General features: G+C 47.5%; 24 non-coding genes and 9 pseudogenes across 24 annotated transcripts; 7 read left to right on the top strand and 26 right to left on the bottom strand.

Annotated features, from left to right (window-relative positions):
* Positions 1–572: 572 nt before the first annotated feature.
* On the bottom strand, positions 573–736 carry LOC135037739 (U1 spliceosomal RNA). The gene has a single exon (XR_010232227.1). It is a non-coding gene; the product is annotated as a U1 spliceosomal RNA (small nuclear RNA).
* A 691-nt stretch (positions 737–1427) lies between these two features.
* Positions 1428–1569, bottom strand: LOC135037834 (U1 spliceosomal RNA; annotated as a pseudogene).
* Positions 1570–1721: 152 nt separating this feature from the next.
* LOC135037855 (U1 spliceosomal RNA) lies at positions 1722–1885 on the bottom strand. The gene has a single exon (XR_010232319.1). It is a non-coding gene; the product is annotated as a U1 spliceosomal RNA (small nuclear RNA).
* Positions 1886–2577: 692 nt separating this feature from the next.
* LOC135037795 (U1 spliceosomal RNA) lies at positions 2578–2719 on the bottom strand (annotated as a pseudogene).
* Positions 2720–2871: 152 nt separating this feature from the next.
* On the bottom strand, positions 2872–3035 carry LOC135037930 (U1 spliceosomal RNA). The gene has a single exon (XR_010232391.1). It is a non-coding gene; the product is annotated as a U1 spliceosomal RNA (small nuclear RNA).
* Positions 3036–3727: 692 nt separating this feature from the next.
* LOC135037793 (U1 spliceosomal RNA) lies at positions 3728–3869 on the bottom strand (annotated as a pseudogene).
* Positions 3870–4021: 152 nt separating this feature from the next.
* Positions 4022–4185, bottom strand: LOC135037843 (U1 spliceosomal RNA). Its single transcript, XR_010232310.1, has one exon. It is a non-coding gene; the product is annotated as a U1 spliceosomal RNA (small nuclear RNA).
* Positions 4186–4876: 691 nt separating this feature from the next.
* Positions 4877–5018, bottom strand: LOC135037792 (U1 spliceosomal RNA; annotated as a pseudogene).
* Positions 5019–5170: 152 nt separating this feature from the next.
* On the bottom strand, positions 5171–5334 carry LOC135037831 (U1 spliceosomal RNA). The gene has a single exon (XR_010232304.1). It is a non-coding gene; the product is annotated as a U1 spliceosomal RNA (small nuclear RNA).
* A 691-nt stretch (positions 5335–6025) lies between these two features.
* Positions 6026–6167, bottom strand: LOC135037833 (U1 spliceosomal RNA; annotated as a pseudogene).
* Positions 6168–6319: 152 nt separating this feature from the next.
* LOC135037818 (U1 spliceosomal RNA) lies at positions 6320–6483 on the bottom strand. The gene has a single exon (XR_010232296.1). It is a non-coding gene; the product is annotated as a U1 spliceosomal RNA (small nuclear RNA).
* Positions 6484–7174: 691 nt separating this feature from the next.
* On the bottom strand, positions 7175–7316 carry LOC135037791 (U1 spliceosomal RNA; annotated as a pseudogene).
* Positions 7317–7468: 152 nt separating this feature from the next.
* LOC135037806 (U1 spliceosomal RNA) lies at positions 7469–7632 on the bottom strand. Its single transcript, XR_010232286.1, has one exon. It is a non-coding gene; the product is annotated as a U1 spliceosomal RNA (small nuclear RNA).
* Positions 7633–8936: 1304 nt separating this feature from the next.
* Positions 8937–9010, top strand: TRNAN-AUU (transfer RNA asparagine (anticodon AUU)). The gene has a single exon. It is a non-coding gene; the product is annotated as a tRNA-Asn (tRNA).
* Positions 9011–14378: 5368 nt separating this feature from the next.
* LOC135037890 (U5 spliceosomal RNA) lies at positions 14379–14494 on the bottom strand. The gene has a single exon (XR_010232353.1). It is a non-coding gene; the product is annotated as a U5 spliceosomal RNA (small nuclear RNA).
* A 275-nt stretch (positions 14495–14769) lies between these two features.
* On the bottom strand, positions 14770–14885 carry LOC135037885 (U5 spliceosomal RNA). Its single transcript, XR_010232348.1, has one exon. It is a non-coding gene; the product is annotated as a U5 spliceosomal RNA (small nuclear RNA).
* Positions 14886–15163: 278 nt separating this feature from the next.
* On the bottom strand, positions 15164–15279 carry LOC135037877 (U5 spliceosomal RNA). Its single transcript, XR_010232340.1, has one exon. It is a non-coding gene; the product is annotated as a U5 spliceosomal RNA (small nuclear RNA).
* A 286-nt stretch (positions 15280–15565) lies between these two features.
* LOC135037871 (U5 spliceosomal RNA) lies at positions 15566–15681 on the bottom strand. The gene has a single exon (XR_010232334.1). It is a non-coding gene; the product is annotated as a U5 spliceosomal RNA (small nuclear RNA).
* A 270-nt stretch (positions 15682–15951) lies between these two features.
* LOC135037881 (U5 spliceosomal RNA) lies at positions 15952–16067 on the bottom strand. Its single transcript, XR_010232344.1, has one exon. It is a non-coding gene; the product is annotated as a U5 spliceosomal RNA (small nuclear RNA).
* A 144-nt stretch (positions 16068–16211) lies between these two features.
* Positions 16212–16374, top strand: LOC135037863 (U1 spliceosomal RNA). The gene has a single exon (XR_010232328.1). It is a non-coding gene; the product is annotated as a U1 spliceosomal RNA (small nuclear RNA).
* A 671-nt stretch (positions 16375–17045) lies between these two features.
* On the top strand, positions 17046–17209 carry LOC135037723 (U1 spliceosomal RNA). The gene has a single exon (XR_010232212.1). It is a non-coding gene; the product is annotated as a U1 spliceosomal RNA (small nuclear RNA).
* A 152-nt stretch (positions 17210–17361) lies between these two features.
* LOC135037846 (U1 spliceosomal RNA) lies at positions 17362–17524 on the top strand. The gene has a single exon (XR_010232313.1). It is a non-coding gene; the product is annotated as a U1 spliceosomal RNA (small nuclear RNA).
* A 671-nt stretch (positions 17525–18195) lies between these two features.
* Positions 18196–18359, top strand: LOC135037905 (U1 spliceosomal RNA). Its single transcript, XR_010232367.1, has one exon. It is a non-coding gene; the product is annotated as a U1 spliceosomal RNA (small nuclear RNA).
* A 152-nt stretch (positions 18360–18511) lies between these two features.
* LOC135037848 (U1 spliceosomal RNA) lies at positions 18512–18674 on the top strand. Its single transcript, XR_010232316.1, has one exon. It is a non-coding gene; the product is annotated as a U1 spliceosomal RNA (small nuclear RNA).
* Positions 18675–19345: 671 nt separating this feature from the next.
* On the top strand, positions 19346–19530 carry LOC135037864 (U1 spliceosomal RNA; annotated as a pseudogene).
* A 429-nt stretch (positions 19531–19959) lies between these two features.
* LOC135037856 (U1 spliceosomal RNA) lies at positions 19960–20095 on the bottom strand (annotated as a pseudogene).
* A 152-nt stretch (positions 20096–20247) lies between these two features.
* On the bottom strand, positions 20248–20411 carry LOC135037742 (U1 spliceosomal RNA). The gene has a single exon (XR_010232230.1). It is a non-coding gene; the product is annotated as a U1 spliceosomal RNA (small nuclear RNA).
* A 1266-nt stretch (positions 20412–21677) lies between these two features.
* LOC135037781 (U1 spliceosomal RNA) lies at positions 21678–21840 on the bottom strand. The gene has a single exon (XR_010232269.1). It is a non-coding gene; the product is annotated as a U1 spliceosomal RNA (small nuclear RNA).
* A 152-nt stretch (positions 21841–21992) lies between these two features.
* LOC135037712 (U1 spliceosomal RNA) lies at positions 21993–22156 on the bottom strand. Its single transcript, XR_010232201.1, has one exon. It is a non-coding gene; the product is annotated as a U1 spliceosomal RNA (small nuclear RNA).
* Positions 22157–22854: 698 nt separating this feature from the next.
* LOC135037837 (U1 spliceosomal RNA) lies at positions 22855–22990 on the bottom strand (annotated as a pseudogene).
* Positions 22991–23142: 152 nt separating this feature from the next.
* On the bottom strand, positions 23143–23306 carry LOC135037783 (U1 spliceosomal RNA). Its single transcript, XR_010232271.1, has one exon. It is a non-coding gene; the product is annotated as a U1 spliceosomal RNA (small nuclear RNA).
* A 3239-nt stretch (positions 23307–26545) lies between these two features.
* LOC135037920 (U1 spliceosomal RNA) lies at positions 26546–26709 on the bottom strand. The gene has a single exon (XR_010232381.1). It is a non-coding gene; the product is annotated as a U1 spliceosomal RNA (small nuclear RNA).
* Positions 26710–27379: 670 nt separating this feature from the next.
* LOC135037862 (U1 spliceosomal RNA) lies at positions 27380–27542 on the bottom strand. The gene has a single exon (XR_010232326.1). It is a non-coding gene; the product is annotated as a U1 spliceosomal RNA (small nuclear RNA).
* Between the last annotated feature and the right edge of the window lie 17 nt (positions 27543–27559).

The following is a 27559-nucleotide window of genomic DNA, read 5'->3' as shown; positions in this document are numbered from 1 at the left end:
TGCTGCTCAGTGTCAGTTCTAGTATCCTCATCAGTGCTCACTATCACTGCTCATTACATTGTGGTGTTCTGTATACTACAGTAACATAGTAATATAGTAACATATAGTAATATAGTTTTTGAGGTTGAAAAGAGGCAAATTGCCCATCGTGTTCAACCTGTTTTAAGTTGTGATGATTCTACATACTTGCTGAATAATGTTTTATGACTAGTTAACTACTACAACTCATGTTACCCCCGGATTAACCATGTTGATATTTTAAGTATTATAACCTTGGATAGCTTTTTCATTCAGAAATGTATCCATTCCTTTTTTAAATCCAATTACAGAGTCCACCATTACCACCTTCCCTGGCAGGGAATTCCACATCCTGATTGCCCTAACAGTGAAGATCATAGTATCTCACCTGGCAGGTAAGTAGGAGTTGGGCTAGAGCTGTGGAGGATTGCTGCTTGGGCACCCCCTGTCAAGTGAAGGAGATCCAACTGAGGCAGCACAAGGGAACTCTCGAAAGAAGAACAAGGCTAGAGGAAGATCTGAGACAAAGAAATCTGACTTTTACCAGAGCTGACCAGAGGAAAGCACAAACACAGTCCCCCACTACCACAAATAATGCAGTCGAGTTTCCCACATTTGGGGAAATCACAGGGGTCAGCATACCCAGAATGCAATGAATGAACCTCACCCTGGGAGAACAATCTTCATGACCATGGTATCTCCTATGCAAAATAAGTATGATTTGGGATAGGGCTGGGGAGGGCCGCTGCTCAGGCACATCTCTGTCAAGTAAAGGAGATTCAACTGAGGCAGCACAAGGGAACTCTCATCTGGGGACAACAACTGCAGGGAGAACACATATTTTCAGATGAACATGGGAGGGCAGAAGGCTGCCTAAAACTGAAGCACCCCCAAACAACAAACCAAATGCAACTACTAGTGCAAGCATTCCTGGGGGAAGGCCTGCAGCAGATGGATTTGCATATGGTGATGTCATCCAAGCAGTGGGCCAAAGTTGGCTTCAACCCTCGTCTGCATATGAAAAGAAAAAAGGGGTGTGCAGGGCATGGCGGTCTTTTGCGGCGCTTGGATGACCCCTAGTTCGCATTAAACACCTCCACCCTCCTTCGGTGTGGGGCTCATGTTGGCTATGCCCCAGCCCCTGAAGCATTCAAGCTGATTTCTTGCAGCAGCTGGGCACTGTAACAGCTCCAGAGCTGCTCTGTAAAGCAAGTAAAAGGGTGTGGGCCCTGCAGCACTACCTGTAGTTTGCATTGTGCGTTGGAAGGCACAAAGTAAGCAGACGGGAGAAGTCAGGATAGTGCACAAGGGTATAGAAGGAGGGGCTCAAGAAAAAAGAAGTGGAAACAGACAGCAAACTAGGCTGGAGAGAGACCTGAGACAAAGAGATCTGAATTATATGAGAGCCGACCAGGGGAAACACAAATTATGCAGTCAAGTTTCCCACATTTGGGGAAATCGCAGGCGCAGCACACCCAGAGTGCAATGGGTGAGCCTTGCCCTGGGAGAAGCATCTTCATGATCATAGTATCTCACCTGGCAGGTAAGTAGGAGTTGGGCTAGAGCTGGGGAGGGTCGCTGCTCGGGCACCCCCCTGTCAAGTGAAGGAGATCCAACTGAGGCAGCACAAGGGAACTCTCGAAAGAAGAACAAGGCTAGAGGAAGATCTGAGACAAAGAAATCTGACTTTTACCCGAGCTGACCAGAGGAAAGCACAAACACAGTCCCCCACTACCACAAATAATGCAGTTGAGTTTCCCACATTTGGGGAAATCACAGGGGTCAGCATACCCAGAATGCAATGAATGAACCTAACCCTGGGAGAACAATCTTCATGACCATGGTATCTCCTATGCAAAATAAGTATGATTTGGGATAGGGCTGGGGAGGGCCGCTGCTCAGGCACATCTCTGTCAAGTAAAGGAGATTCAACTGAGGCAGCACAAGGGAACTCTCATCTGGGGACAACAACTGCAGGGAGAACACATATTTTCAGATGAACATGGGAGGGCAGAAGGCTGCCTAATACTGAAGCACCCCCAAACAACAAACCAAATGCAACAACTAGTGCAAGCATTCCTGGGGGAAGGCCTGCAGCAGATGGATTTGAATATGGTGATGTCATCCAAGCAGTGGGTCAAAGTTGGCTTCAACCCTCGTCTGCATATGAAAAGAATAAAGGGGTGTGCAGGGCATGGCGGCCTTTTGCGGCGCTTGGATGACCCCTAGTTCGCATTAAACACCTCCACCCTCCTTCGGTGTGGGGCTCATGTTGGCTATGCCCCAGCCCCTGAAGCATTCAAGCTGATTTCTTGCAGCAGCTGGGCACTGTAACAGCTCCAGAGCTGCTCTGTAAAGCAAGTAAAAGGGTGTGGGCCCTGCAGCACTACCTGTAGTTTGCATTGTGCGTTGGAAGGCACAAAGTAAGCAGACGGGAGAAGTCAGGATAGTGCACAAGGGTATAGAAGGGAGGGGCTCAAGAAAAAAGAAGTGGAAACAGACAGCAAACTAGGCTGGAGAGAGACCTGAGACAAAGAGATCTGAATTATATGAGAGCCGACCAGGGGAAACACAAATTATGCAGTCAAGTTTCCCACATTTGGGGAAATCGCAGGGGCAGCACACCCAGAGTGCAATGGGTGAGCCTTGCCCTGGGAGAAGCATCTTCATGATCATAGTATCTCACCTGGCAGGTAAGTAGGAGTTGGGCTAGAGCTGGGGAGGGTCGCTGCTCGGGCACCCCCCTGTCAAGTGAAGGAGATCCAACTGAGGCAGCACAAGGGAACTCTCGAAAGAAGAACAAGGCTAGAGGAAGATCTGAGACAAAGAAATCTGACTTTTACCAGAGCTGACCAGAGGAAAGCACAAACACAGTACCCCACTACCACAAATAATGCAGTTGAGTTTCCCACATTTGGGGAAATCACAGGGGTCAGCATACCCAGAATGCAATGAATGAACCTAACCCTGGGAGAACAATCTTCATGACCATGGTATCTCCTATGCAAAATAAGTATGATTTGGGATAGGGCTGGGGAGGGCCGCTGCTCAGGCACATCTCTGTCAAGTAAAAGAGATTCAACTGAGGCAGCACAAGGGAACTCTCATCTGGGGACAACAACTGCAGGGAGAACACATATTTTCAGATGAACATGGGAGGGCAGAAGGCTGCCTAAAACTGAAGCACCCCCAAACAACAAACCAAATGCAACTACTAGTGCAAGCATTCCTGGGGGAAGGCCTGCAGCAGATGGATTTGCATATGGTGATGTCATCCAAGCAGTGGGTCAAAGTTGGCTTCAACCCTCATCTGCATATGAAAAGAAAAAAGGGGTGTGCAGGGCATGACGGCCTTTTGCGGCGCTTGGATGACCCCTAGTTCGCATTAAACACCTCCACCCTCCTTCGGTGTGGGGCTCATGTTGGCTATGCCCCAGCCCCTGAAGCATTCAAGCTGATTTCTTGCAGCAGCTGGGCACTGTAACAGCTCCAGAGCTGCTCTGTAAAGCAAGTAAAAGGGTGTGGGCCCTGCAGCACTACCTGTAGTTTGCATTGTGCGTTGGAAGGCACAAAGTAAGCAGACGGGAGAAGTCAGGATAGTGCACAAGGGTATAGAAGGGAGGGGCTCAAGAAAAAAGAAGTGGAAACAGACAGCAAACTAGGCTGGAGAGAGACCTGAGACAAAGAGATCTGAATTATATGAGAGCCGACCAGGGGAAACACAAATTATGCAGTCAAGTTTCCCACATTTGGGGAAATCGCAGGGGCAGCACACCCAGAGTGCAATGGGTGAGCCTTGCCCTGGGAGAAGCATCTTCATGATCATAGTATCTCACCTGGCAGGTAAGTAGGAGTTGGGCTAGAGCTGGGGAGGGTCGCTGCTCGGGCACCCCCCTGTCAAGTGAAGGAGATCCAACTGAGGCAGCACAAGGGAACTCTCGAAAGAAGAACAAGGCTAGAGGAAGATCTGAGACAAAGAAATCTGACTTTTACCAGAGCTGACCAGAGGAAAGCACAAACACAGTCCCCCACTACCACAAATAATGCAGTTGAGTTTCCCACATTTGGGGAAATCACAGGGGTCAGCATACCCAGAATGCAATGAATGAACCTAACCCTGGGAGAACAATCTTCATGACCATGGTATCTCCTATGCAAAATAAGTATGATTTGGGATAGGGCTGGGGAGGGCCGCTGCTCAGGCACATCTCTGTCAAGTAAAGGAGATTCAACTGAGGCAGCACAAGGGAACTCTCATCTGGGGACAACAACTGCAGGGAGAACACATATATTCAGATGAACATGGGAGGGCAGAAGGCTGCCTAATACTGAAGCACCCCCAAACAACAAACCAAATGCAACAACTAGTGCAAGCATTCCTAGGGGAAGGCCTGCAGCAGATGGATTTGAATATGGTGATGTCATCCAAGCAGTGGGTCAAAGTTGGCTTCAACCCTCGTCTGCATATGAAAAGAATAAAGGGGTGTGCAGGGCATGGCGGCCTTTTGCGGCGCTTGGATGACCCCTAGTTCGCATTAAACACCTCCACCCTCCTTCGGTGTGGGGCTCATGTTGGCTATGCCCCAGCCCCTGGAGCATTCAAGCTGATTTCTTGCAGCAGCTGGGCACTGTAACAGCTCCAGAGCTGCTCTGTAAAGCAAGTAAAAGGGTGTGGGCCCTGCAGCACTACCTGTAGTTTGCATTGTGCGTTGGAAGGCACAAAGTAAGCAGACGGGAGAAGTCAGGATAGTGCACAAGGGTATAGAAGGGAGGGGCTCAAGAAAAAGTAGTGGAAACAGACAGCAAACTAGGCTGGAGAGCGACCTGAGACAAAGAGATCTGAATTATATGAGAGCCGACCAGGGGAAACACAAATTATGCAGTCAAGTTTCCCACATTTGGGGAAATCGCAGGGGCAGCACACCCAGAGTGCAATGGGTGAGCCTTGCCCTGGGAGAAGCATCTTCATGATCATAGTATCTCACCTGGCAGGTAAGTAGGAGTTGGGCTAGAGCTGGGGAGGGTCGCTGCTCGGGCACCCCCCTGTCAAGTGAAGGAGATCCAACTGAGGCAGCACAAGGGAACTCTCGAAAGAAGAACAAGGCTAGAGGAAGATCTGAGACAAAGAAATCTGACTTTTACCAGAGATGACCAGAGGAAAGCACAAACACAGTCCCCCACTACCACAAATAATGCAGTTGAGTTTCCCACATTTGGGGAAATCACAGGGGTCAGCATACCCAGAATGCAATGAATGAACCTAACCCTGGGAGAACAATCTTCATGACCATGGTATCTCCTATGCAAAATAAGTATGATTTGGGATAGGGCTGGGGAGGGCCGCTGCTCAGGCACATCTCTGTCAAGTAAAAGAGATTCAACTGAGGCAGCACAAGGGAACTCTCATCTGGGGACAACAACTGCAGGGAGAACACATATTTTCAGATGAACATGGGAGGGCAGAAGGCTGCCTAATACTGAAGCACCCCCAAACAACAAACCAAATGCAACAACTAGTGCAAGCATTCCTAGGGGAAGGCCTGCAGCAGATGGATTTGAATATGGTGATGTCATCCAAGCAGTGGGTCAAAGTTGGCTTCAACCCTCGTCTGCATATGAAAAGAATAAAGGGGTGTGCAGGGCATGGCGGCCTTTTGCGGCGCTTGGATGACCCCTAGTTCGCATTAAACACCTCCACCCTCCTTCGGTGTGGGGCTCATGTTGGCTATGCCCCAGCCCCTGGAGCATTCAAGCTGATTTCTTGCAACAGCTGGGCACTGTAACAGCTCCAGAGCTGCTCTGTAAAGCAAGTAAAAGGGTGTGGGCCCTGCAGCACTACCTGTAGTTTGCATTGTGCGTTGGAAGGCACAAAGTAAGCAGACGGGAGAAGTCAGGATAGTGCACAAGGGTATAGAAGGGAGGGGCTCAAGAAAAAGTAGTGGAAACAGACAGCAAACTAGGCTGGAGAGCGACCTGAGACAAAGAGATCTGAATTATATGAGAGCCGACCAGGGGAAACACAAATTATGCAGTCAAGTTTCCCACATTTGGGGAAATCGCAGGGGCAGCACACCCAGAGTGCAATGGGTGAGCCTTGCCCTGGGAGGAGCATCTTCATGATCATAGTATCTCACCTGGCAGGTAAGTAGGAGTTGGGCTAGAGCTGGGAAGGGGCGCTGCTCGGGCACCCCCCTGTCAAGTGAAGGAGATCCAACTGAGGCAGCACAAGGGAACTCTCGAAAGAAGAACAAGGCTAGAGGAAGATCTGAGACAAAGAAATCTGACTTTTACCAGAGCTGACCAGAGGAAAGCACAAACACAGTCCCCCACTACCACAAATAATGCAGTTGAGTTTCCCACATTTGGGGAAATCACAGGGGTCAGCATACCCAGAATGCAATGAATGAACCTAACCCTGGGAGAACAATCTTCATGACCATGGTATCTCCTATGCAAAATAAGTATGATTTGGGATAGGGCTGGGGAGGGCCGCTGCTCAGGCACATCTCTGTCAAGTAAAGGAGATTCAACTGAGGCAGCACAAGGGAACTCTCATCTGGGGACAACAACTGCAGGGAGAACACATATTTTCAGATGAACATGGGAGGGCAGAAGGCTGCCTAATACTGAAGCACCCCCAAACAACAAACCAAATGCAACAACTAGTGCAAGCATTCCTAGGGGAAGGCCTGCAGCAGATGGATTTGAATATGGTGATGTCATCCAAGCAGTGGGTCAAAGTTGGCTTCAACCCTCGTCTGCATATGAAAAGAATAAAGGGGTGTGCAGGGCATGGCGGCCTTTTGCGGCGCTTGGATGACCCCTAGTTCGCATTAAACACCTCCACCCTCCTTCGGTGTGGGGCTCATGTTGGCTATGCCCCAGCCCCTGGAGCATTCAAGCTGATTTCTTGCAGCAGCTGGGCACTGTAACAGCTCCAGAGCTGCTCTGTAAAGCAAGTAAAAGGGTGTGGGCCCTGCAGCACTACCTGTAGTTTGCATTGTGCGTTGGAAGGCACAAAGTAAGCAGACGGGAGAAGTCAGGATAGTGCACAAGGGTATAGAAGGGAGGGGCTCAAGAAAAAGTAGTGGAAACAGACAGCAAACTAGGCTGGAGAGCGACCTGAGACAAAGAGATCTGAATTATATGAGAGCCGACCAGGGGAAACACAAATTATGCAGTCAAGTTTCCCACATTTGGGGAAATCGCAGGGGCAGCACACCCAGAGTGCAATGGGTGAGCCTTGCCCTGGGAGAAGCATCTTCATGATCATAGTATCTCACCTGGCAGGTAAGTAGGAGTTGGGCTAGAGCTGGGGAGGGTCGCTGCTCGGGCACTCCCCTGTCAAGTGAAGGAGATCCAACTGAGGCAGCACAAGGGAACTCTCGAAAGAAGAACAAGGCTAGAGGAAGATCTGAGACAAAGAAATCTGACTTTTACCAGAGCTGACCAGAGGAAAGCACAAACACAGTCCCCCACTACCACAAATAATGCAGTTGAGTTTCCCACATTTGGGGAAATCACAGGGGTCAGCATACCCAGAATGCAATGAATGAACCTAACCCTGGGAGAACAATCTTCATGACCATGGTATCTCCTATGCAAAATAAGTATGATTTGGGATAGGGCTGGGGAGGGCCGCTGCTCAGGCACATCTCTGTCAAGTAAAGGAGATTCAACTGAGGCAGCACAAGGGAACTCTCATCTGGGGACAACAACTGCAGGGAGAACACATATTTTCAGATGAACATGGGAGGGCAGAAGGCTGCCTAATACTGAAGCACCCCCAAACAACAAACCAAATGCAACAACTAGTGCAAGCATTCCTGGGGGAAGGCCTGCCGCAGATGGATTTGCATATGGTGATGTCATCCAAGCAGTGGGTCAAAGTTGGTTCAAACACCTTTGCAAAGTTCTATAAGTTTGATACCCTGGCTGAGGAGGACCTCCTGTTTGCTCAATCGGTGCTGCAGAGTCATCCGCACTCTCCTGCCCGTTTGGGAGCTTTGGTATAATCCCCATGGTCCTTACGGAGTCCCCAGCATCCTCTAGGACGTAAGAGAAAATAAGATTTTAAACCTACCGGTAAATCTTTTTCTCGTAGTCCGTAGAGGATGCTGGGTGCCCGTCCCAAGTGCGGTCTACTTCTGCAAGACTTGTATATAGTTATTGCTTACATAAGGGTTATATGTTAGTTTTCATCGGTCTTGGACTGATGCTATGTTGTTTTCATACTGTTAACTGGGTAGTATATCACAAGTTATACGGTGTGATTGGTGTGGCTGGTATGAATCTTGACCTTGGATTAACAAAAATCCTTTCCTCGTACTGTCCGTCTCCTCTGGGCACAGTTTCTCTAACTGAGGTATGGAGGAGGGGCATAGAGGGAGGAGCCAGTGCACACCCAGATCTAAAGTCTTTCTTAAAGTGCCCATGTCTGCTGCGGAGCCCGTCTATCCCCCATGGTCCTTACGGAGTCCCCATCATCCTCTACGGACTACGAGAAAAAAAAATTACCGGTAGGTTTAAAATGTTATTTTTTTCTCTGCAACCCACTGCTAAATTGTGCTTCCTAGCTGTTTTTTATAAAATCACTTAATTAAATCTAACTCTGATTACGTCAGAGAAGGCCAGGTACCCTACACCATAAGAGGGGGTTTGAAATTTTGACTTGTCTACTTAAAGATCACCAAAATCTGATGACAAGGTCAATTACATCCCTGGGTGGGATTGAACCACCAACCTTTTGGTTAATAGCCCATGTAAGTGCACGAAATCCTGAAGCACTCACTCATCATGGGAAAGTACCAATGTGTATCTTACAAAAATTCTCCAGATTATTGACTTTTTAAAGTTTTTCTAGGAAACGTTCTAGATGAATGATTATTAGCCTTTGTCAGTATTGACTTTCGCAAGGTGTCTCTGTGGCGCAATCGGTTAGCATGTTTGGCTATTAACCAAAAGGTTGGTGGTTCAATCCCACCCAGGGATGTAATTGACCTTGTAATCAGATTTTGGTGATCTTTAAGTAGACAAGTCAAAATTTCAAAAAAACCCCTTATGGTGTAGGGTACCTGGCCTTCTCTGATGTAATCAGAGTTAGATTTGATTAAGTGATTTTATAAAAAAACAGCTAGGAAGCACAATTTAGCAGTGGGTTGCAGAGAAAAAAAAATATGCTGGCAGAAAAGTCCAATTGAGTGATTAAACAGCTCTTCATTTTCTGATTTTATGTTTATGCTAACAAATTTGCTCTCTGAAAAGTGTCCACAAAGCCAAGTCTCTGATTAACACCTTTGTAGGAATGGTTTTTCACCTATTACTGAAATAAACTTGCTTCATTGGAAAGGCATCAAAGATGCATCCTCATTTCAATGTCTACTGAAATAATACAGGTTGACACCAGGAAACGTCACTGCATCCTTGCTGCTTCCTCATGGGGAAGTCTGTTTAATGTGAAAACAAGGTGATATCTAATCAGCACACAGGTAAGGAATTAAGAAAATCTTTCTTTATGGGTGAAGATGTTTCTCACAAATTGTTGTCCCAATGCATCATTGAAATTCAAGATGGAAGATGATTTTCATATATCACTTGTACATTTTGCATTGCTCTTCTGGTGACAATGTAGTTTGTTTTTGTCAATTACCATTTCAGTAATAGGGTAAAGAAAATTAAGTGGATTTTTTAAAGAAAACAATGCTGTCAATATACTATTAAAACAAATTAAAATGATAAAAGTTATTGTACTTTAAGTAAAAATAAAAGAGCCAAAATATCAATCCCAGTTTTTGATTACTTTAATTATAAAAAAAAAAATGCACATAGCAGAGGATAGTTTCGATCAATCAACCTCTGGGTTATGGGCCCAGCATGCTTCCATTGCACTACTCTGCTGCTCATGGAAGTGTAAGAGATCCTGAAGACTAAATTGATTAAAGGCCTAAAAGTACTGGACTATAAGGAAAGACTTACTAGGCTGAATATTTATACACTAGAAAAGAGGTGCCTAAGAGGAGATATTATTAATATCTTCAAATATGTAAAGATACATAACAAAGAGTTATCAGAGGAATTATTTATTAAAAGAACACGTGGTCACTTGCTGCGACTGGAGGAAAGTTCAGAACGCAATGGAGGAAAGGTTTCTTCACTGTTAGGGCAATCAGGATGTGGAATTCCCTGCCAGGGAAGGTGGTAATGGCGGACTCTGTAATTGGATTTAAAAAAGGAATGGATACATTTCTGAATGAAAAAGCTATCCAAGGTTATAATACTTAAAATATCAACATGGTTAATCCGGGGGTAACATGAGTTATAGTAGCTAACTAGTCATAAAACATTATTCAGCAAGTATGTAGAATCATCACAACTTAAAACAGGTTGAACACGATGGGCAATTTGCCTCTATTCAACCTCAAAAACTATGTTACTATATTACTATGTTATTGTAGTATACAGAACACCACAATGCAATGAGCAGTGATAGTGAGCACTGATGAGGATACTAGAACTGACACTGAGCAGCAAGATGCAGCACTGGACTATTAGTAATGTACTGTAGTATGCTGAGCACCACAATGCAGCACAAGACAATGAGCAGTGATACTGAGCACTGATGAGGATACTACTGAGAACTGACACTGAGCAGGAGAGACACACTACTAGTATTACTGAGCAGCAATAAGTAACCACTGATACTGAGCACTGATATTGAGATTTCCACTGAGAGAACATAGCCACGTCCTCTCCGCTCTCTCTTCAATGCACGAGTAAAAATGGCAGCAACGCGCAGCTCTTTATATGGAATCCGAATCTCGCGAGAATCCGACAGCGGGATGATGACATTTTCCCTTGTTCAGGTTTTCCGAGTCAGGCGGGAACAACCGAGCCTGCCTCGGACCAGTGTAAACAACGTGGAGTTCGTGGGGAATTCGGTTCTCGGAGAACCGAACCCGCTCCTCTCTACCTTATACCCATCAATTTTTTTATTTTCAATCTAAGCCCCTGCAGTTTTCTGTAAGCATCTGCTTCGCTATGATGATCAACAAGTCACAAGGGCAAACACTCAGGGTTTGAGGCGTAGATCTTAGGACCAGCTGCTACAAGCATGGCAGAGGTGTCACTATCACTGGTGACACCCAGAGAGGTGGCGAGGGAGATTGTAATGCAGTGCGCGCAGATAAGCAGCGCAATGGTAAAAAGGAGGCATGGTTTCATAGGTAGGGGCGTGGCCTGGTGGCCTGAATCTACATTTTGTTGCTCCGGGTGTCCCGGGGGTTGGGGGCTGCACCCGGGGACTAGTGTGTGAGCGGTGCTGGCTCCTGCACAGTGACAGGGCATGGCCACCCAGCATGACGCCTCCCTTCTTGACCATGCTGTAATTGCAGTCGCACTGCAGTTCAGCGTGATCATAAAAAATGGTGTAGGCTCCTGCTGGTGCAGACTGTATGTGCGCGCAGGAAGCCGCCACCATTTTTGTGATCACAGCAGCTGAATGTGATGTCATACAGCCGCTGTGACCACGCCCCTTGTGTCTCCTCCGTTGCAGACCCCATTTTGAAGCCTTGCCCCCGCACCGCTCCATCCCTGACTTGGAAATGGAGTGTTGCTGACCCACCTCTCCCCCCCTTCCCCGCCCCGATTGACAGGCAGAGGCGATCGCATTCTCTGCGGGGTGCCGCAGAAAATGCAGGCACATGCGTATGCTCTTAGCAATTTTTGCAGTTGGATCGCTTATTGTGATTGCAATCCAACCTGAATCAGGCCCTATTACCTATCACAATGCGCTGCGGGCAGTACAAAATTGGGTTAATATAGGAGAAAAACCCCCAGACCTGTGCTCCTTAACTGTACCTGGTGGCTAGTGGAGCGGCTGCCCAGTAATCAGTGTCCACCGCAGTGCGCACACGGCCCACCCCCTACGGCCTCGCTCCCCTTCATCAGCGGCCTCGTGATCCGGAAGGGTGGTGTGTGTGTGACTGAACTTAGGATGAAACCGAAGCCTCCGCTGCAGTGACCCAGCAACCAGGGCACGGGAGTATACAGCGCCGCTGGGAGTGATGAAGCTGCAGTAAAGATGTCTATTAGACCTAGCCTGCTGCAGCCCTTGTAGATTCTCATAAAACAAGTTCTTCTTTTCTTGTCAAAATTAATAGCTAAGAATAGGCTGCCTGAGGCAGGCCCCTGTTAATTGGCCTGCTACTGAAGGCACCAACTACAAACTGAGCTCCCTGTTCATGGAAGCGGGGTTATAGAGGAGAATGCACTGAGCTTCTTGGGAACAGTCAAAAGCTTTGAGCCGGTTGGTGCCTCAGATCAAGATCCTACTCTACACCCCAATGTGAATCCTTGTGGAGTCCAGTGTACCCCACAGAAGAAATTAATGTGTCACACCCATTGGCAGCAACCTTAGAATAGCTGCTGACGGGCACAATTGAGAAAGGAAGGGGGGGGGGGACATTTGAATCCAGCACATAGATGCAATTCAAATATGTAATTTGTACCTTCCTATTTTAAAATATAATGGATGAACCTCACCCTGTGAGAACAATCTTCATGATCAAGAGATCTAATATGTAAAATAAGTATGAGTTGGGATAGGGCTGGGGAGGGTGGCAGCTCTGGCAGCCCCTCCCCCGTCAAGTTAAGGAGATTCAACTGAGGAAGCACAAGGGAACTCTCGTCTGGGGACAACAACTGCAGGGAGACCACATCTTTTCAGATGAACATGGGAGGGCGGAAGGCTGCCTAATACTGAAGCACCATCAAATATCAAACCATATCCAACAACTAGTACAAGCATTCCTGGGGGAAGGTCTGCAGCAGACGGATTTGCATATGGTGATGTCATCCAAGCAGTGGGCCAAAGTTGGCTGGAACCCTCATCTGCATATAAAAAGAGAAAAGGGGCATGCAGGGCATGGCGGCCTTTTGCGGCGCTTGGATGACCCCTAGTTCGCATTAAACACCTCCACCCTCCTTCGGTGTGGGGCTCATGTTGGCTATGCCCCAGCCCCTGAAGCATTCATGCTGATTTCTTGCAGCAGCTGGGCACTGTAACAGCTCCAGAGCTGCTCTGTAAGGCAAGTAAAAGGGTGTGGGCCCTGCAGCACCACCTGTAGTTTGCATTGTGCGTTGGAAGGCACAAAGTAAGCAGACGGGAGGAGAAGGGCATCCTTTTCTCTTAGTCCGTAGAGGATGCTGGGGTCACATTAAGAACCATGGGGTATAGACGGGATCCGCAAGAGACATGGGCACTTTAAGACTTTCAAAGGGTGTGAACTGGCTCCTCCCTCTATGCCCCTCCTCCAGACTCCAGTTATAGGAACTGTGCCCAGGGAGACGGACATTTCGAGGAAAGGATTTATTGTTAAACTAAGGTGAGCATCTTACCAGCTCACACCTTAAGCATGCCGCAGAACGTGGCATTCAACAGAACACAAGCCAACGGCATGAACAATTGCAGCAAAAAGCTGACCAGAACCGTAACACAACATGTGTATAACCACAAGTAATAACTGCAGACACAGTATGGACTGGGACGGGTGCCCAGCATCCTCTACGTACTAAGAGAAAAGGATTTACCGGTAGGTATTAAAATCCTATTTTCTCATACGACCTAGAGGATGCTGGGGTCACATTAAGAACCATGGGGTTATACCAAAGCTCTTGAACGGGTGGGAGAGTGCGTACGACTCTGCAGCACCGAATGACCCAACTTGAGGTTATCATCAGCCAAGGTATCAAACTTGTAAAACTTAGCAAAAGTGTTTACTAAATAGCTGCTCGGCAAAGTTGCAATGCCGAGACTCCCCGACCAGCTGCCCAGGATGAACCCACCTTTCTAGTAGAATGGGTCTTCACCTAATTCAGTAACGGCAATCCTGCCGTGGAATGAGCATGCTGAATCTTACCACAGATCCAGCGCATAATGGTCTGCATGGAAGCAGGACACCCAATCCTGTTGGGAGCATACAGGACAAACAGAGCCTCTGTTTTCCTAATCTGAACCGTTCTGGTGACATAAATTTTCAAAGTTCTGACCACAGCCAGAGACTTTGACTCAACGAAGGTGTCAGTGGCCAAAGGCACCATGTGGAAAGATGAACCACCTTCGGCAGAAATTGTTGACGTGTCCTCAATTCTGCTCTATCTTCATGAAAGATCAAATAAAGGCTCTTGTGATACTGCATGGTTTGTACTGTTTTCCATGTGCTCCCAGATCTTTCAAGCAAGTAGCATGGTCAAGAAAGTTCTGTTTGAAAAGAAACAAACATTTACTGTCATTGTTATGCAAATAAACTTACATTAAAGCTAACAAGAAAGCACACTCGTTCTGTCTTTAAACTGATAAAAGAAACCCCAATAATATGGGGCATGCAAAAATTGAGATAAAACTCAGTTTTGCTCCTCTCCACGGAAATCTTTAATAAAAGGCGAAATATTTGTTAGTTCTGAAGAGAAACCAGAGCATGACCAAGATTCCACCTGTCGCCTGAGTGCCATGCCAGCAGTTCTCATTCAGCTCAAAGTGAGCACCCAATTTGAATGAAAGAAAGCAGATTTCTCACCAGGCTTCCCCTTGCTATAAACATGGTTTGTACTCTTTTCCATGTGCTCCCAGATCTTTCAAACAATTAGTGTGGTCAAGAAAGTTATGTTTGAAAAGAAACAAACATTTACTGTCATTTCTATGCAAATGAGCTTACATTAAAGCACACTCGTTCTATCTTTAAACCAATAAAATAAAACCCCAATAAGATAGGGCATGCAAAAATTGAGATAAAACTCAGTTTTGCTCCTCTCCACGGAAATCTTTAGTAAAAGGCGAAAGATTTGTTCGTTCTGAAGAGAAACCACAGCATGACCAAGATTCTACCTGTCGCCTGAGTGCCATGCCAGCAGTCCTCATTCAGCTCAAAGTGAGCACCCAATTTGAAAGAAAGAAAGAAAGCAGATTTCTCACCAGGCTTCCCCTTGCTATAAACATGGTTTGTACTCTTTTCCATGTGCTCCCAGATCTTTCAAGCAATTAGTATAGTCAAGAAAGTTCTGTTTGAAAAGAAACAAACATTTACTGTCATTTCTACGCAAATGAGCTTACATTAAAGCACACTCGTTCTATCTTTAAACTGATAAAAGAAACCCCAATAAGACGGGGCATGCAAAAATTGAGATAAAACTCAGTTTTGCTCCTCTCCACGGAAATCTTTAGTAAAAGGCAAAAGATTTGTTCGTTCTGAAGAGAAACCAGAGCATGACCAAGATTCCACCTGTCGCCTGAGTGCCATGCCAGCAGTCCTCATTCAGCTCAAAGTGAGCACCCAATTTGAAAGAAAGAAAGCAGATTTCTCACCAGGCTTCCCCTTGCTATAAGCATGGTTTGTACTCTTTTCCATGTGCTCCCAGATCTTTCAAGCAATTAGTATGGTCAAGAAAGTTCTGCTTGAAAAGAAACAGACATTTATTGTCATTGTTATGCAAATAAACTTACATTAAAGCTAACAAGAAAGCACACTCGTTCTGTCTTTAATCCGATAAAAGAAACCCCAATAATATGGGGCATGCAAAAATTGAGTTAAAACTCAGTTTTGCTCCTCTCCACGGAAATCTTTAGTAAAAGGCGAAAGATTTGTTCGTTCTGAAGAGAAACCAGAGCATGACCAAGATTCCACCTGTCGCCTGAGTGCCGTGCCAGCAGTCCTCATTCAGATCAAAGTGAGCGCCCAATTTGAAAGAAAGCAGATTTCTCACCTGTCTTCTCCTTGCTATAAGCATGGTTTGTACTGTATTCCATGTGCTCCCAGATCTTTCAAGCAAGTAGCATGGTCAAGAAAGTTCTGTTTGAAAAGAAACAAACATTTACTGTCATTTCTATGCAAATGAGCTTACATTAAAGCACACTCATTCTATCTTTAAACCGATAAAAGAAACCCCAAAAACATGGGGCATGCAAAAATTGAGATAAAACTCGGTTTTGCTCCTCTCCACGGAAATCTTTAGTAAAAGGCGAAAGATTTGTTCGTTCTGAAGAGAAACCAGAGCATGACCAAGATTTTTATCTGAAAATATGTGTTCTCCCTGCAGTTGTTGTCCCCAGATGAGAGTTCCCTTGTGCTGCCTCAGTTGAATCTCCTTTACTTGACAGGGGGATGCTCGAGCAGCGACCCTCCCCAGCTCTAGCCCAACTCCTACTTACCTGCCAGGTGAGATACTATGATCATGAAGGTGCTTCTCCCAGGGCAAGGCTCACAAATTGCACTCTGGGTGTGCTGCTTCTGCGATTTCCCCAAATGTGGGAAACTTGACTGCATAATTTGTGTTTCCCCTGGTCGGCTCTCGTATAATTCAGATCTCTTTGTCTCAGGTCTCTCTCCAGCCTAGTTTGCTGTCTGTTTCTACTTCTCTTTTCTTGAGCCGCTCCCTTCTATGCCCTTGCGCACTATCCTGACTTCTCCCGTCTGCTTACTTCGTGCCTTCCAACGCACAATGCAAACTGCAGGTAGTGCTGCAGGACCCACACCCTTTTACTTGCCTTACAGAGCGTCTCTGGAGCAGTTACAGTGCCCAGCTGCTGCAAGAAATCAGCTTGAATGCTTCAGGGGCTGGGGAATAGCCAACATGAGCCCCACACCGAAGGAGGGTGGAGGTGTGTAATGCGAACTAGGGGTCATCCAAGCGCCGCAAAAGGCCGCCATGCCCTGCACGCCCCTTGTCTCTTTTCATATGCAGACGAGGGTTGAAGCCAACTTTGACCCACTGTTTGGATGACATCACCATATGCAAATCCATCTGCTGCAGGCCTTCCCCCAGGAATGCTTGCACTAGTTGTTGCATTTGGTTTGTTGTTTGGGGGTGCTTCAGTATTAGGCAGCCTTCTGCCCTCCCATGTTCATCTGAAAATATGTGTTCTCCCTGCAGTTGTTGTCCCCAGATGAGAGTTCCCTTGTGCTGCCTCAGTTGAATCTCCTTTACTTGACAGAGATGTGCCTGAGCAGCGGCCCTCCCCAGCCCTATCCCAAATCATACTTATTTTGCATAGGCGATACCATGGTCATGAAGATTGTTCTCCCAGGGTGAGGTTCATTCATTGCATTTTGGGTATGCTGACCCCTGTGATTTCCTCAAATGTGGGAAACTCGACTGCATTATTTGTGGTAGTGGGGGACTGTGTTTGTGCTTTCCTCTGGTCAGCTCTGGTAAAAATCAGATTTCTTTATCTCAGATCTTCCTCTAGCCTTGTTCTTCTTTCGAGAGTTCCCTTGTGCTGCCTCAGTTGGATCTCTTTCACTTGACAGGGGGGTGCCCGAGCAGCGACCCTCCCCAGCTCTAGCCCAACTCCTACTTACCTGCCAGGTGAGATACTATGATCATGAAGGTGCTTCTCCCAGGGCAAGGCTCACCCATTGCACTCTGGTTGTGCTGCCCCTGTGATTTCCCCAAATGTGGGAAACTTGACTGCATAATTTGTGTTTCCCTTGGTCGGCTCTCGTATAATTCAGATCTCTTTGTCTCAGGTCTCTCTCCAGCCTAGTTTGCTGTCTGTTTCCACTTCTCTTTTCTTGAGCCGCTCCCTTCTATGCCCTTGCGCACTATCCTGACTTCTCCCGTCTGCTTACTTCGTGCCTTCCAACGCACAATGCAAACTACAGGTAGTGCTGCAGGGCCCACACCCTTTTACTTGCCTTACAGAGCAGCTCTGGAGCAGTTACAGTGCCCAGCTGCTGCAAGAAATCAGCTTGAATGCTTCAGGGGCTGGGGCATAGCCAACATGAGCCCCACACCGAAGGAGGGTGGAGGTGTGTAATGCGAACTAGGGGTCATCCAAGCGCCGCAAAAGGCCGCCATGCCCTGCACGCCCCTTTTCTCTTTTCATATGCAGACGAGGGTTGAAGCCAACTTTGACCCACTGCTTGGATGGCATCACCATATGCAAATCCATCTGCTGCAGGCCTTCCCCCAGGAATGCTTGCACTAGTTGTTGCATTTGGTTTGTTGTTTGTGGGTGCTTCAGTATTAGGCAGCCTTCTGCCCTCCCATGTTCATCTGAAAATATGTGTTCTCCCTGCAGTTGTTGTCCCCAGATGAGAGTTCCCTTGTGCTGCCTCAGTTGAATCTCCTTTACTTGACAGAGATGTGCCTGAGCAGCGGCCCTCCCCAGCCCTATCCCAAATCATACTTATTTTGCATAGGAGAGACCATGGTCTTGAAGATTGTTCTCCCAGGGTGAGGTTCATTCATTGCATTCTGGGTATGCTGACCCCTGTGATTTCCCCAAATGTGGGAAACTCAACTGCATTATTTGTGGTAGTGGGGGACTGTGTTTGTGCTTTCCTCTGGTCAGCTCTGGTAAAAGTCAGATTTCTTTGTTTCAGTTCTTCCTCTAGCCTTGTTCTTCTTTCGAGAGTTCCCTTGTGCTGCCTCAGTTGGATCTCCTTCACTTGACAGGGGGGTGCCCGAGCAGCGACCCTCCCCAGCTCTAGCCCAACTTCTACTTACCTGCCGGGTGAGATACTATAATCATGAAGGTGCTTCTCCCAGGGCAAGGCTCACCCATTGCACTCTGGATGTGCTGCCCCTGCGATTTCCCCAAATGTGGGAAACTTGACTGCATAATTTGTGTTTCCCCTGGTCGGCTCTCGTATAATTCAGATCTCTTTGTCTCAGGTCTCTCTCCAGCCTAGTTTGCTGTCTGTTTCCACTTCTCTTTTCTTAAGCCGCTCCATTCTATGGCCTTGCGCACTATCCTTACTTCTCCCGTCTGCTTACTTTGTGCCTTCCAATGCACAATGCAAACTACAGGTAGTGCTGCAGGGCCCACACCCTTTTACTTGCCGTACAGAGCAGCTCTGGAGCTGTTACAGTGCCCAGCTACTGCAAGAAATCAGCTTGAATGCTTCAGGGTCTGGGGCATAGCCAACATGAGCCCCACACCAAAGGAGGGTGGAGGTGTTTAATGCGAACTAGGGGTCATCCAAGCGCCGCAAAAGGCCGCCATGCCCTGCACGCCCCTTTTCTCTTTTCATATGCAGACGAGGGTTGAAGCCAACTTTGACCCACTGCTTGGATGACATCACCATATGCAAATCCATCTGCTGCAGGCCTTCCCCCAGGAATGCTTGCACTAGTTGTTGCATTTGGTTTGTTGTTTGGGGGCGCTTCAGTATTAGGCAGCCTTCTGCCCTCCCATGTTCATCTGAAAATATGTGTTCTCCCTGCAGTTGTTGTCCCCAGATGAGAGTTCCCTTATGCTGCCTCAGTTGAATCTCCATTACTTGACAGAGATGTGCCTGAGCAGCGGCCCTCCCCAGCCCTATCCCAAATCATACTTATTTTGCATAGGAGATACCATGGTCATGAAGATTATTCTCCCAGTGTGAGGTTCATTCATTGCATTCTGGGTATGCTGACCCCTGTGATTTCCCCAAATGTGTGAAACTCGACAGCATTATTTGTGGTAGTGGGGGACTGTTCCAACAAAAAACAAGAGTGGTAAGACTTGCGCCCTGTAGCTGCTTTGTACCACTTCCCTAGGATCACCACTCACTAATTTACATATAATACAAAAAATATGGAGTGGTCCACAAGCGCTACAATATATCAAGATTCCTCATGAATTTCTTTAATATTCAGGTGAAGACTTCTTCCAACAGGTTCGCACCTTTGGACTAACCTCCTCTAAAGGGGAACGTGCCTCAAAAGGTATCTTTTACGCCACTTCTGAATTCACATGGGATCACTCTCTCCCTACGTATAGACGCTCACCTTAATAAAGAGCCCTATGTGTCTTGAAAGGTTTCTTTATTCTGATCTTCTCATAAAGCTTTATATTCATACAGCAAAGGATTTATCCTCCCCCTTCAATATGACGCTCACCTTATAGTTGGGCCCTATGTTCATTGAAAGGTTTCTTTCTGAATTATACGAGAGCCGACGAGGGGAAACACAAATTATGCAGTCAAGTTTCCCACATTTGGGGAAATCGCAGGAGCAGCACACCCAGAGTGCAATGGTTGAGCCTTGCCCTTGGAGAAGCACCTTCATGATCATAGTATCTCACCTGGCAGGTAAGTAGGAGTTGGGCTAAAGCTGGGGAGGGTCGCTGCTCGGGTTCCCCCCTGTGAAGTGAAGGAGATCCAACTGAGGCAGCACCAGGGAACTCTCGAAAGAAGAACAAGGCTAGAGGAAGATCTGAGACAAAGAAATCTGACTTTTACCAGAGCTGACCAGAGGAAAGCACAAACACAGTCTCCCACTACCACAAATAATGCAGTCAAGTTTCCCACATTTGGGGAAATCACAGGGGTCAGCATACCCAAAATGCAATGAATGAACCTCACCCTGGGAGAAAAATCTTCATGACCATGGTATCTCCTATGCAAAATAAGTATGGTTTGGAATAGGGCTGGGGAGGGCCGCTGCTCATGCACATCTCTGTCAAGTAAAGGAGATTCAACTGAGGCAGCACAAGGGAACTCTCATCTTGGGACAACAACTGCAGGGAGAACATATATTTTCAGATGAACATGGGAGGGCAGAAGACTGCCTAATACTGAAGCACCCCCAAACAACAAACCAAATGCAACAACTAGTGCAAGCATTCCTGGGGGAAGGCCTGCCACAGATGGATTTGCATATGGTGATGTCATCCAAGCAGTGGGTCAAAGTTGGCTTCAACCCTCGTCTGCATATGAAAAGAGAAAAGGGGCGTGCAGGGCATGGTGGCCTTTTGCGGCGCTTGGCTGACCCCTAGTTTGCATTAAACACCTCCACCCTCCTTTGGTGTGGGGCTCATGTTGGCTATGCCCCAGCCCCTGAAGCATTCAAGCTGATTTCTTGCAGCAGCTGGGCACTGTAACAGCTCCAGAGCTGCTCTGTAAGGCAAGTAAAAGGGTGTGGGCCCTGCAGCACTACCTGTAGTTCGCATTGTGCGTTGGAAGGCACAAAGTAAGCAGACAGGAGGAGAAGTCAGGATAGTGCGCAAGGGCATAGAAGGGAGGTGTAACCTGTGTCACCTACCCTGATCACCCAACACTGTCTGGACCTCTGTGGAATCCGCTGAATAACGCAAGTTTTTACACCCTATCCAACAATAAGGACCGAAGAGAATTACCAACACGCAATACTGGTGAGGACACTTCCCTTTTGCCTTGTTTAAGAATTGGGATAAGACATTCCTCCAGCGTACTATCGGCCCAGGGATTGTGCCACAACCCCAGGATATGGGACATTAAATGAGCGGACTTCACGGGGACTTTGGACATAACAACAAATGATCAATAAGTACACGTATGGTGACCACAATATAAAAGTGCAGTGAATTAGATTTTATGAATTTTTTAAAAATGTTTAGTTGAATATTGTCATTTTAATAAATTAGTACTGTATTATCCACAATCCATCTTCAGTTAGCGCTGTCTTATTTTGTTTTATTTCTGTTTTGCATGATATAGTGGGCGTGACTAGCCCACTCAGACAGCTGCTTATTATTATTTTTTATCACTATACTATTTGGAAACACAGCTCGAGCGCCCCTTCCAATTTGATTGGTTCTACATCCTTTGCCTAGTGCACAAGGGTATAGAAGGGAGCGGCTGAAGAAAAGAGAAGTGGAAACAGACAGCAAACTAGGCTGGAGAGAGACCTGAGACAAAGAGATCTGAATTATACGAGAGCCGACCAAGGGAAACACAAATTATGCAGTCAAGTTTCCCACATTTGGGGAAATCGCAGGGGCAGCACACCCAGAGTGCAATGGGTGAGCCTTGCCCTGGGAGAAGCACCTTCATGATCATAGTATCTCACCTGGCAGGTAAGTAGGAGTTGGGCTAGAGCTGGGGAGGGTCGCTGTTCGGGCACCCCCCTGTCAAGTGAAAGAGATCCAACTGAGGCAGCACAAGGGAACTCTCGAAAGAAGAACAAGGCTAGAGGAAGATCTGAGACAAAGAAATCTGACTTTTTCCAAAGCTGGCCAGAGGAAAGCACAAACACAGTCCCCCACTGCCACAAATAATGCAGTCGAGTTTCCCACATTTGGGGAAATCACAGGGGTCAGCATACCCAGAATGCAATGAATGAACCTCACCCTGGGAGAACAATCTTCATGACCATGGTATCGCCTATGCAAAATAAGTATGATTTGGGATAGGGCTGGGGAGGGCCGCTGCTCAGGCACATCTCTGTCAAGTAAAGGAGATTCAACTGAGGCAGCACAAGGGAACTCTCATCTGGGGACAACAACTGCAGAAAGAACACATATTTTCAGATGAACATGTGAGGGCAGAAGGCTGCCTAATACTGAAGCACCCCCAAACAACAAACCAAATGCAACAACTAGTGCAAGCATTCCTGGGGGAAGGCCTGCAGCAGATGGATTTGCATATGGTGATGTCATCCAAGCAGTGGGTCAAAGTTGGCTTCAACCCTTGTCTGCATATGAAAAGAGAAAAGGGGCGTGCAGGGCATGGCGGCCTTTTGCAGCGCTTGGATGACCCCTAGTTTGCATTACACACCTCCTCCCTCCTTCGGTGTGGGGCTCATGTTGGCTATGCCCCAGCCCCTGAAGCATTCAAGCTGATTTCTTGCAGCAGCTGGGCACTGTAACTGCTCCAGAGCTACTCTGTAAGGCAAGTAAAAGGGTGTGGGCCCTGCAGCACTACCTGTAGTTCGCATTGTGCGTTGGAAGGCACGAAGTAAGCAGACGGGAGAAGTCAGGATAGTGCGCAAGGGCATAGAAGGGAGCGGCTCAAGAAAAGAGAAGTGGAAACAGACAGCAAACTAGGCTGGAGAGAGACCTGAGACAAAGAGATCTGAATTATACGAGAGCCGACGAGGGGAAACACAAATTATGCAGTCAAGTTTCCCACATTTGGGGAAATCGCAGGAGCAGCACACCCAGAGTGCAATGGTTGAGCCTTGCCCTGGGAGAAGCACCTTCATGATCATAGTATCTCACCTGGCAGGTAAGTAGGAGTTGGGCTAGAGCTGGGGAGGGTCGCTGCTCGGGTTCCCCCCTGTGAAGTGAAGGAGATCCAACTGAAGCAGCACCAGGGAACTCTCGAAAGAAGAACAAGGCTAGAGGAAGATCTGAGACAAAGAAATCTGACTTTTACCAGAGCTGACCAGAGGAAAGCACAAACACAGTCCCCCACTACCACAAATAATGCAGTCGAGTTTCCCACATTTGGGAAAATCACAGGGGTCAGCATACCCAGAATGCAATGAATGAACCTCACCCTGGGAGAACAATCTTCATGACCATGGTATCTCCTATGCAAAATAAGTATGATTTGGGATAGGGCTGGTGAGGGCCGCTGCTCAGGCACATCTCTGTCAAGTAAAGGAGATTCAACTGAGGCAGCACAAGGGAACTCTCATCTGGGGACAACAACTGCAGGGAGACCACATCTTTTCAGATGAACATGGGAGGGCGGAAGGCTGCCTAATACTGAAGCACCATCAAATATCAAACCATGGCCCTCATTCCGAGTTGATCGCTCGCAAGGCGATTTTAGCAGAGTTACACACGCTAAGCCGCCGCCTACTGGGAGTGAATCTTAGCTTCTTAAAATTGCGACCGATGTATTCGCAATATTGCGATTACAAACTACTTAGCAGTTTCAGAGTAGCTTCAGACTTACTCGGCATCTGCGATCAGTTCAGTGCTTGTCGTTCCTGGTTTGACGTCACAAACACTCCCAGAGTTCGCCCAGACACTCCCCCGTTTCTCCGGCCACTCCTGCGTTTTTTCCGGAAACTGTAGCGTTTTTTCCCACACGCCCATAAAACGGCCTGTTTCCGCCCAGTAACACCCATTTCCTGTCAATCACATTACGATCGCCGGAGCGAAGAAAAAGCCGTGAGTAAAAATACTTTCTTCATTGTAAAATTACTTGGCGCAGTCGCAGTGCGAATATTGCGCATGCGTACTAAGCAGAATTTCACTGCGATGCGATGAAATTTACAGAGCGAACGACTCGGAATGAGGGCCCATATGCAACAACTAGTACAAGCACTCCTGGGGGAAGGTCTGCAGCAGACGGATTTGCATACGGTGATGTTATCCAAGCAGTGGGCCAAAGTTGACTGGAACCCTCATCTGCATATGAAAAGAGAAAAGGGGCATGCAGGGCATGGCGGCCTTTTGCAGTGCTTGGATGACCCCTAGTTCGCATTAAACACCCCCACCCTCCTTTGGTGTGGGGCTCATGTTGGCCATGCCCCATCCCCTGATGCATTCAAGCTGATTTCTTGCAGCAGCTGGGCACTGTAACAGCTCCAGAGCGGTTCTGTAAGGCAAGTAAAAGGGTATGGGCCCTGCAGCACCACCTGTTGTTCGCATTGTGCGTTGGAAGGCACAAATTAAGCAGACGGGAGGAGAAGTCAGGATAGTGCGCAAGGGCATTCTTTTCACTTAGTCCGGGGGCAAGGCTTCAAAATGGGGTCTGCAACGGAGGAGACACAGGGGGCGTGGTCACAGCAGCTTTTCTCTACAGTCTGCACCAGCAGGAGCCTACACCATTTTTTATGATCACGCTGAACTGCAGTGCGACTGCAATTACAGCATGGTCAAGAAGGGAGGCGTCATGCTGGGTGGCCATGCCCTGTTACTGTGCAGGAGCCAGCACCGCTCACACACTAGTCCCCGGGTGCAGCCCCCAACCCCCGGGACACCCGGAGCAACAAAATGTAGATTCAGGCCACCAGGCCACGCCCCTACCTATGAAACCATGCCTCCTTTTTACCATTGCGCTGTTTATCTGCGCGCACTGCATTACAATCTCCCTCGCCACCTCTCTGGGTGTCACCAGTGATAGTGACACCTCTGCCATGCTTGTAGCAGCTGGTCCTAAGATCTACGCCTCAAGCCCTGAGTGTTTGCCCTTGTGACTTGTTGATCATCATAGCGAAGCAGATGCTTACAGAAAACTGCAGGGGCTTAGATTGAAAATAAAAAAAATTGATGGGTATAAGGTAGAGAGGAGCGGGTTCGGTTCTCCGAGAACCGAATTCCCCACGAACTCCACGTGGTTTACACTGGTCCGAGGCAGGCTCGGTTGTTCCCGCCTGACTCGGAAAACCTGAACAAGGGAAAATGTCATCATCCCGCTGTCAGATTCTCGTGAGATTCGGATTCCATATAAAGAGCTGCGCGTTGCTGCCATTTTTACTCGTGCATTGAAGAGAGAGCGGAGAGGATGTGGCTATGTTCTCTCAGTGGAAATCTCAATATCAGTGCTCAGTATCAGTGGTTACTTATTGCTGCTCAGTAATACTAGTAGTGTGTCTCTCCTGCTCAGTGTCAGTTCTCAGTAGTATCCTCATCAGTGCTCAGTATCACTGCTCATTGTCTTGTGCTGCATTGTGGTGCTCAGCATACTACAGTACATTACTAATAGTCCAGTGCTGCATCTTGCTGCTCAGTGTCAGTTCTAGTATCCTCATCAGTGCTCACTATCACTGCTCATTGCATTGTGGTGTTCTGTATACTACAGTAACATAGTAATATAGTATATATAGAGGAGCGGGTTCGGTTCTCCGAGAACCGAATTCCCGACGAACTCCACGTGGTTTACACTGGTCCGAGGCAGGCTCGGTTGTTCCCGCCTGACTCGGAAAACCTGAACAAGGGAAAATGTCATCATCCCGCTGTCGGATTCTCGCGAGATTCGGATTCCACATAAAGAGCTGCGCGTTGCCGCCATTTTTACTCGTGCATTGAAGAGAGAGCGGAGAGGACGTGGCTATGTTCTCTCAGTGGAAATCTCAATATCAGTGCTCAGTATCAGTGGTTACTTATTGCTGCTCAGTAATACTAGTAGTGTGTCTCTCCTGCTCAGTGTCAGTTCTCAGTAGTATCCTCATCAGTGCTCAGTATCACTGCTCATTGTCTTGTGCTGCATTGTGGTGCTCAGCATACTACAGTACATTACTAATAGTCCAGTGCTGCATCTTGCTGCTCAGTGTCAGTTCTAGTATCCTCATCAGTGCTCACTATCACTGCTCATTACATTGTGGTGTTCTGTATACTACAGTAACATAGTAATATAGTAACATATAGTAACATAGTTTTTGAGGTTGAATAGAGGCAAATTGCCCATCGTGTTCAACCTGTTTTAAGTTGTGATGATTCTACATACTTGCTGAATAATGTTTTATGACTAGTTAGCTACTATAACTCATGTTACCCCCGAATTAACCATGTTGATATTTTAAGTATTATAACCTTGGATAGCTTTTTCATTCAGAAATGTATCCATTCCTTTTTTAAATCCAATTACAGAGTCCGCCATTACCACCTTCCCTGGCAGGGAATTCCACATCCTGATTGCCCTAACAGTGAAGATCATAGTATCTCACCTGGCAGGTAAGTAGGAGTTGGGCTAGAGCTGTGGAGGATTGCTGCTCGGGCACCCCCTGTCAAGTGAAGGAGATCCAACTGAGGCAGCACAAGGGAACTCTCGAAAGAAGAACAAGGCTAGAGGAAGATCTGAGACAAAGAAATCTGACTTTTACCAGAGCTGACCAGAGGAAAGCACAAACACAGTCCCCCACTACCACAAATAATGCAGTCGAGTTTCCCACATTTGGGGAAATCACAGGGGTCAGCATACCCAGAGTGCAATGAATGAACCTCACACTGGGAGAACAATCTTCATGACCATGGTATCTCCTATGCAAAATAAGTATGATTTGGGATAGGGCTGGGGAGGGCCGCTGCTCAGGCACATCTCTGTCAAGTAAAGGAGATTCAACTGAGGCAGCACAAGGGAACTCTCATCTGGGGACAACAACTGCAGGGAGAACACATATTTTCAGATGAACATGGGAGGGCAGAAGGCTGCCTAATACTGAAGCACCCCCAAACAACAAACCAAATGCAACTACTAGTGCAAGCATTCCTGGGGGAAGGCCTGCAGCAGACGGATTTGCATATGGTGATGTCATCCAAGCAGTGGGTCAAAGTTGGCTTCAACCCTCGTCTGCATATGAAAATAAAAAAGGGGTGTGCAGGGCATGGCAGCCTTTTGCGGCGCTTGGATGACCCCTAGTTCGCATTAAACACCTCCACCCTCCTTCGGTGTGGGGCTCATGTTGGCTATGCCCCAGCCCCTGAAGCATTCAAGCTGATTTCTTGCAGCAGCTGGGCACTGTAACAGCTCCAGAGCTGCTCTGTAAAGCAAGTAAAAGGGTGTGGGCCCTGCAGCACTACCTGTAGTTTGCATTGTGCGTTGGAAGGCACAAAGTAAGCAGACGGGGAAGTCAGGATAGTGCACAAGGGCATAGAAGGGAGCGGCTCAAGAAAAGAGAAGTGGAAACAGACAGCAAACTAGGCTGGAGAGAGACCTGAGACAAAGAGATCTGAATTATACGAGAGCCGACCAGAGGAAACACAAATTATGTAATCAAGTGTCCCACATTTGGGGAAATCGTAGGAGCAGCACACCCAGAGTGCATTGGGTGAGCCTTGCCCTGGGAGAAGCACCTTCCTGATCATAGTATCTCACCTGGCAGGTAAGTAGGAGTTGGGCTAGAGCTG

The sequence above is a fragment of the Pseudophryne corroboree genome, unplaced genomic scaffold (assembly GCF_028390025.1).
Source record: "Pseudophryne corroboree isolate aPseCor3 unplaced genomic scaffold, aPseCor3.hap2 scaffold_685, whole genome shotgun sequence".
Lineage (NCBI taxonomy): Eukaryota > Metazoa > Chordata > Amphibia > Anura > Myobatrachidae > Pseudophryne > Pseudophryne corroboree.
This window is presented reverse-complemented; position numbering and strand designations above follow the sequence as displayed.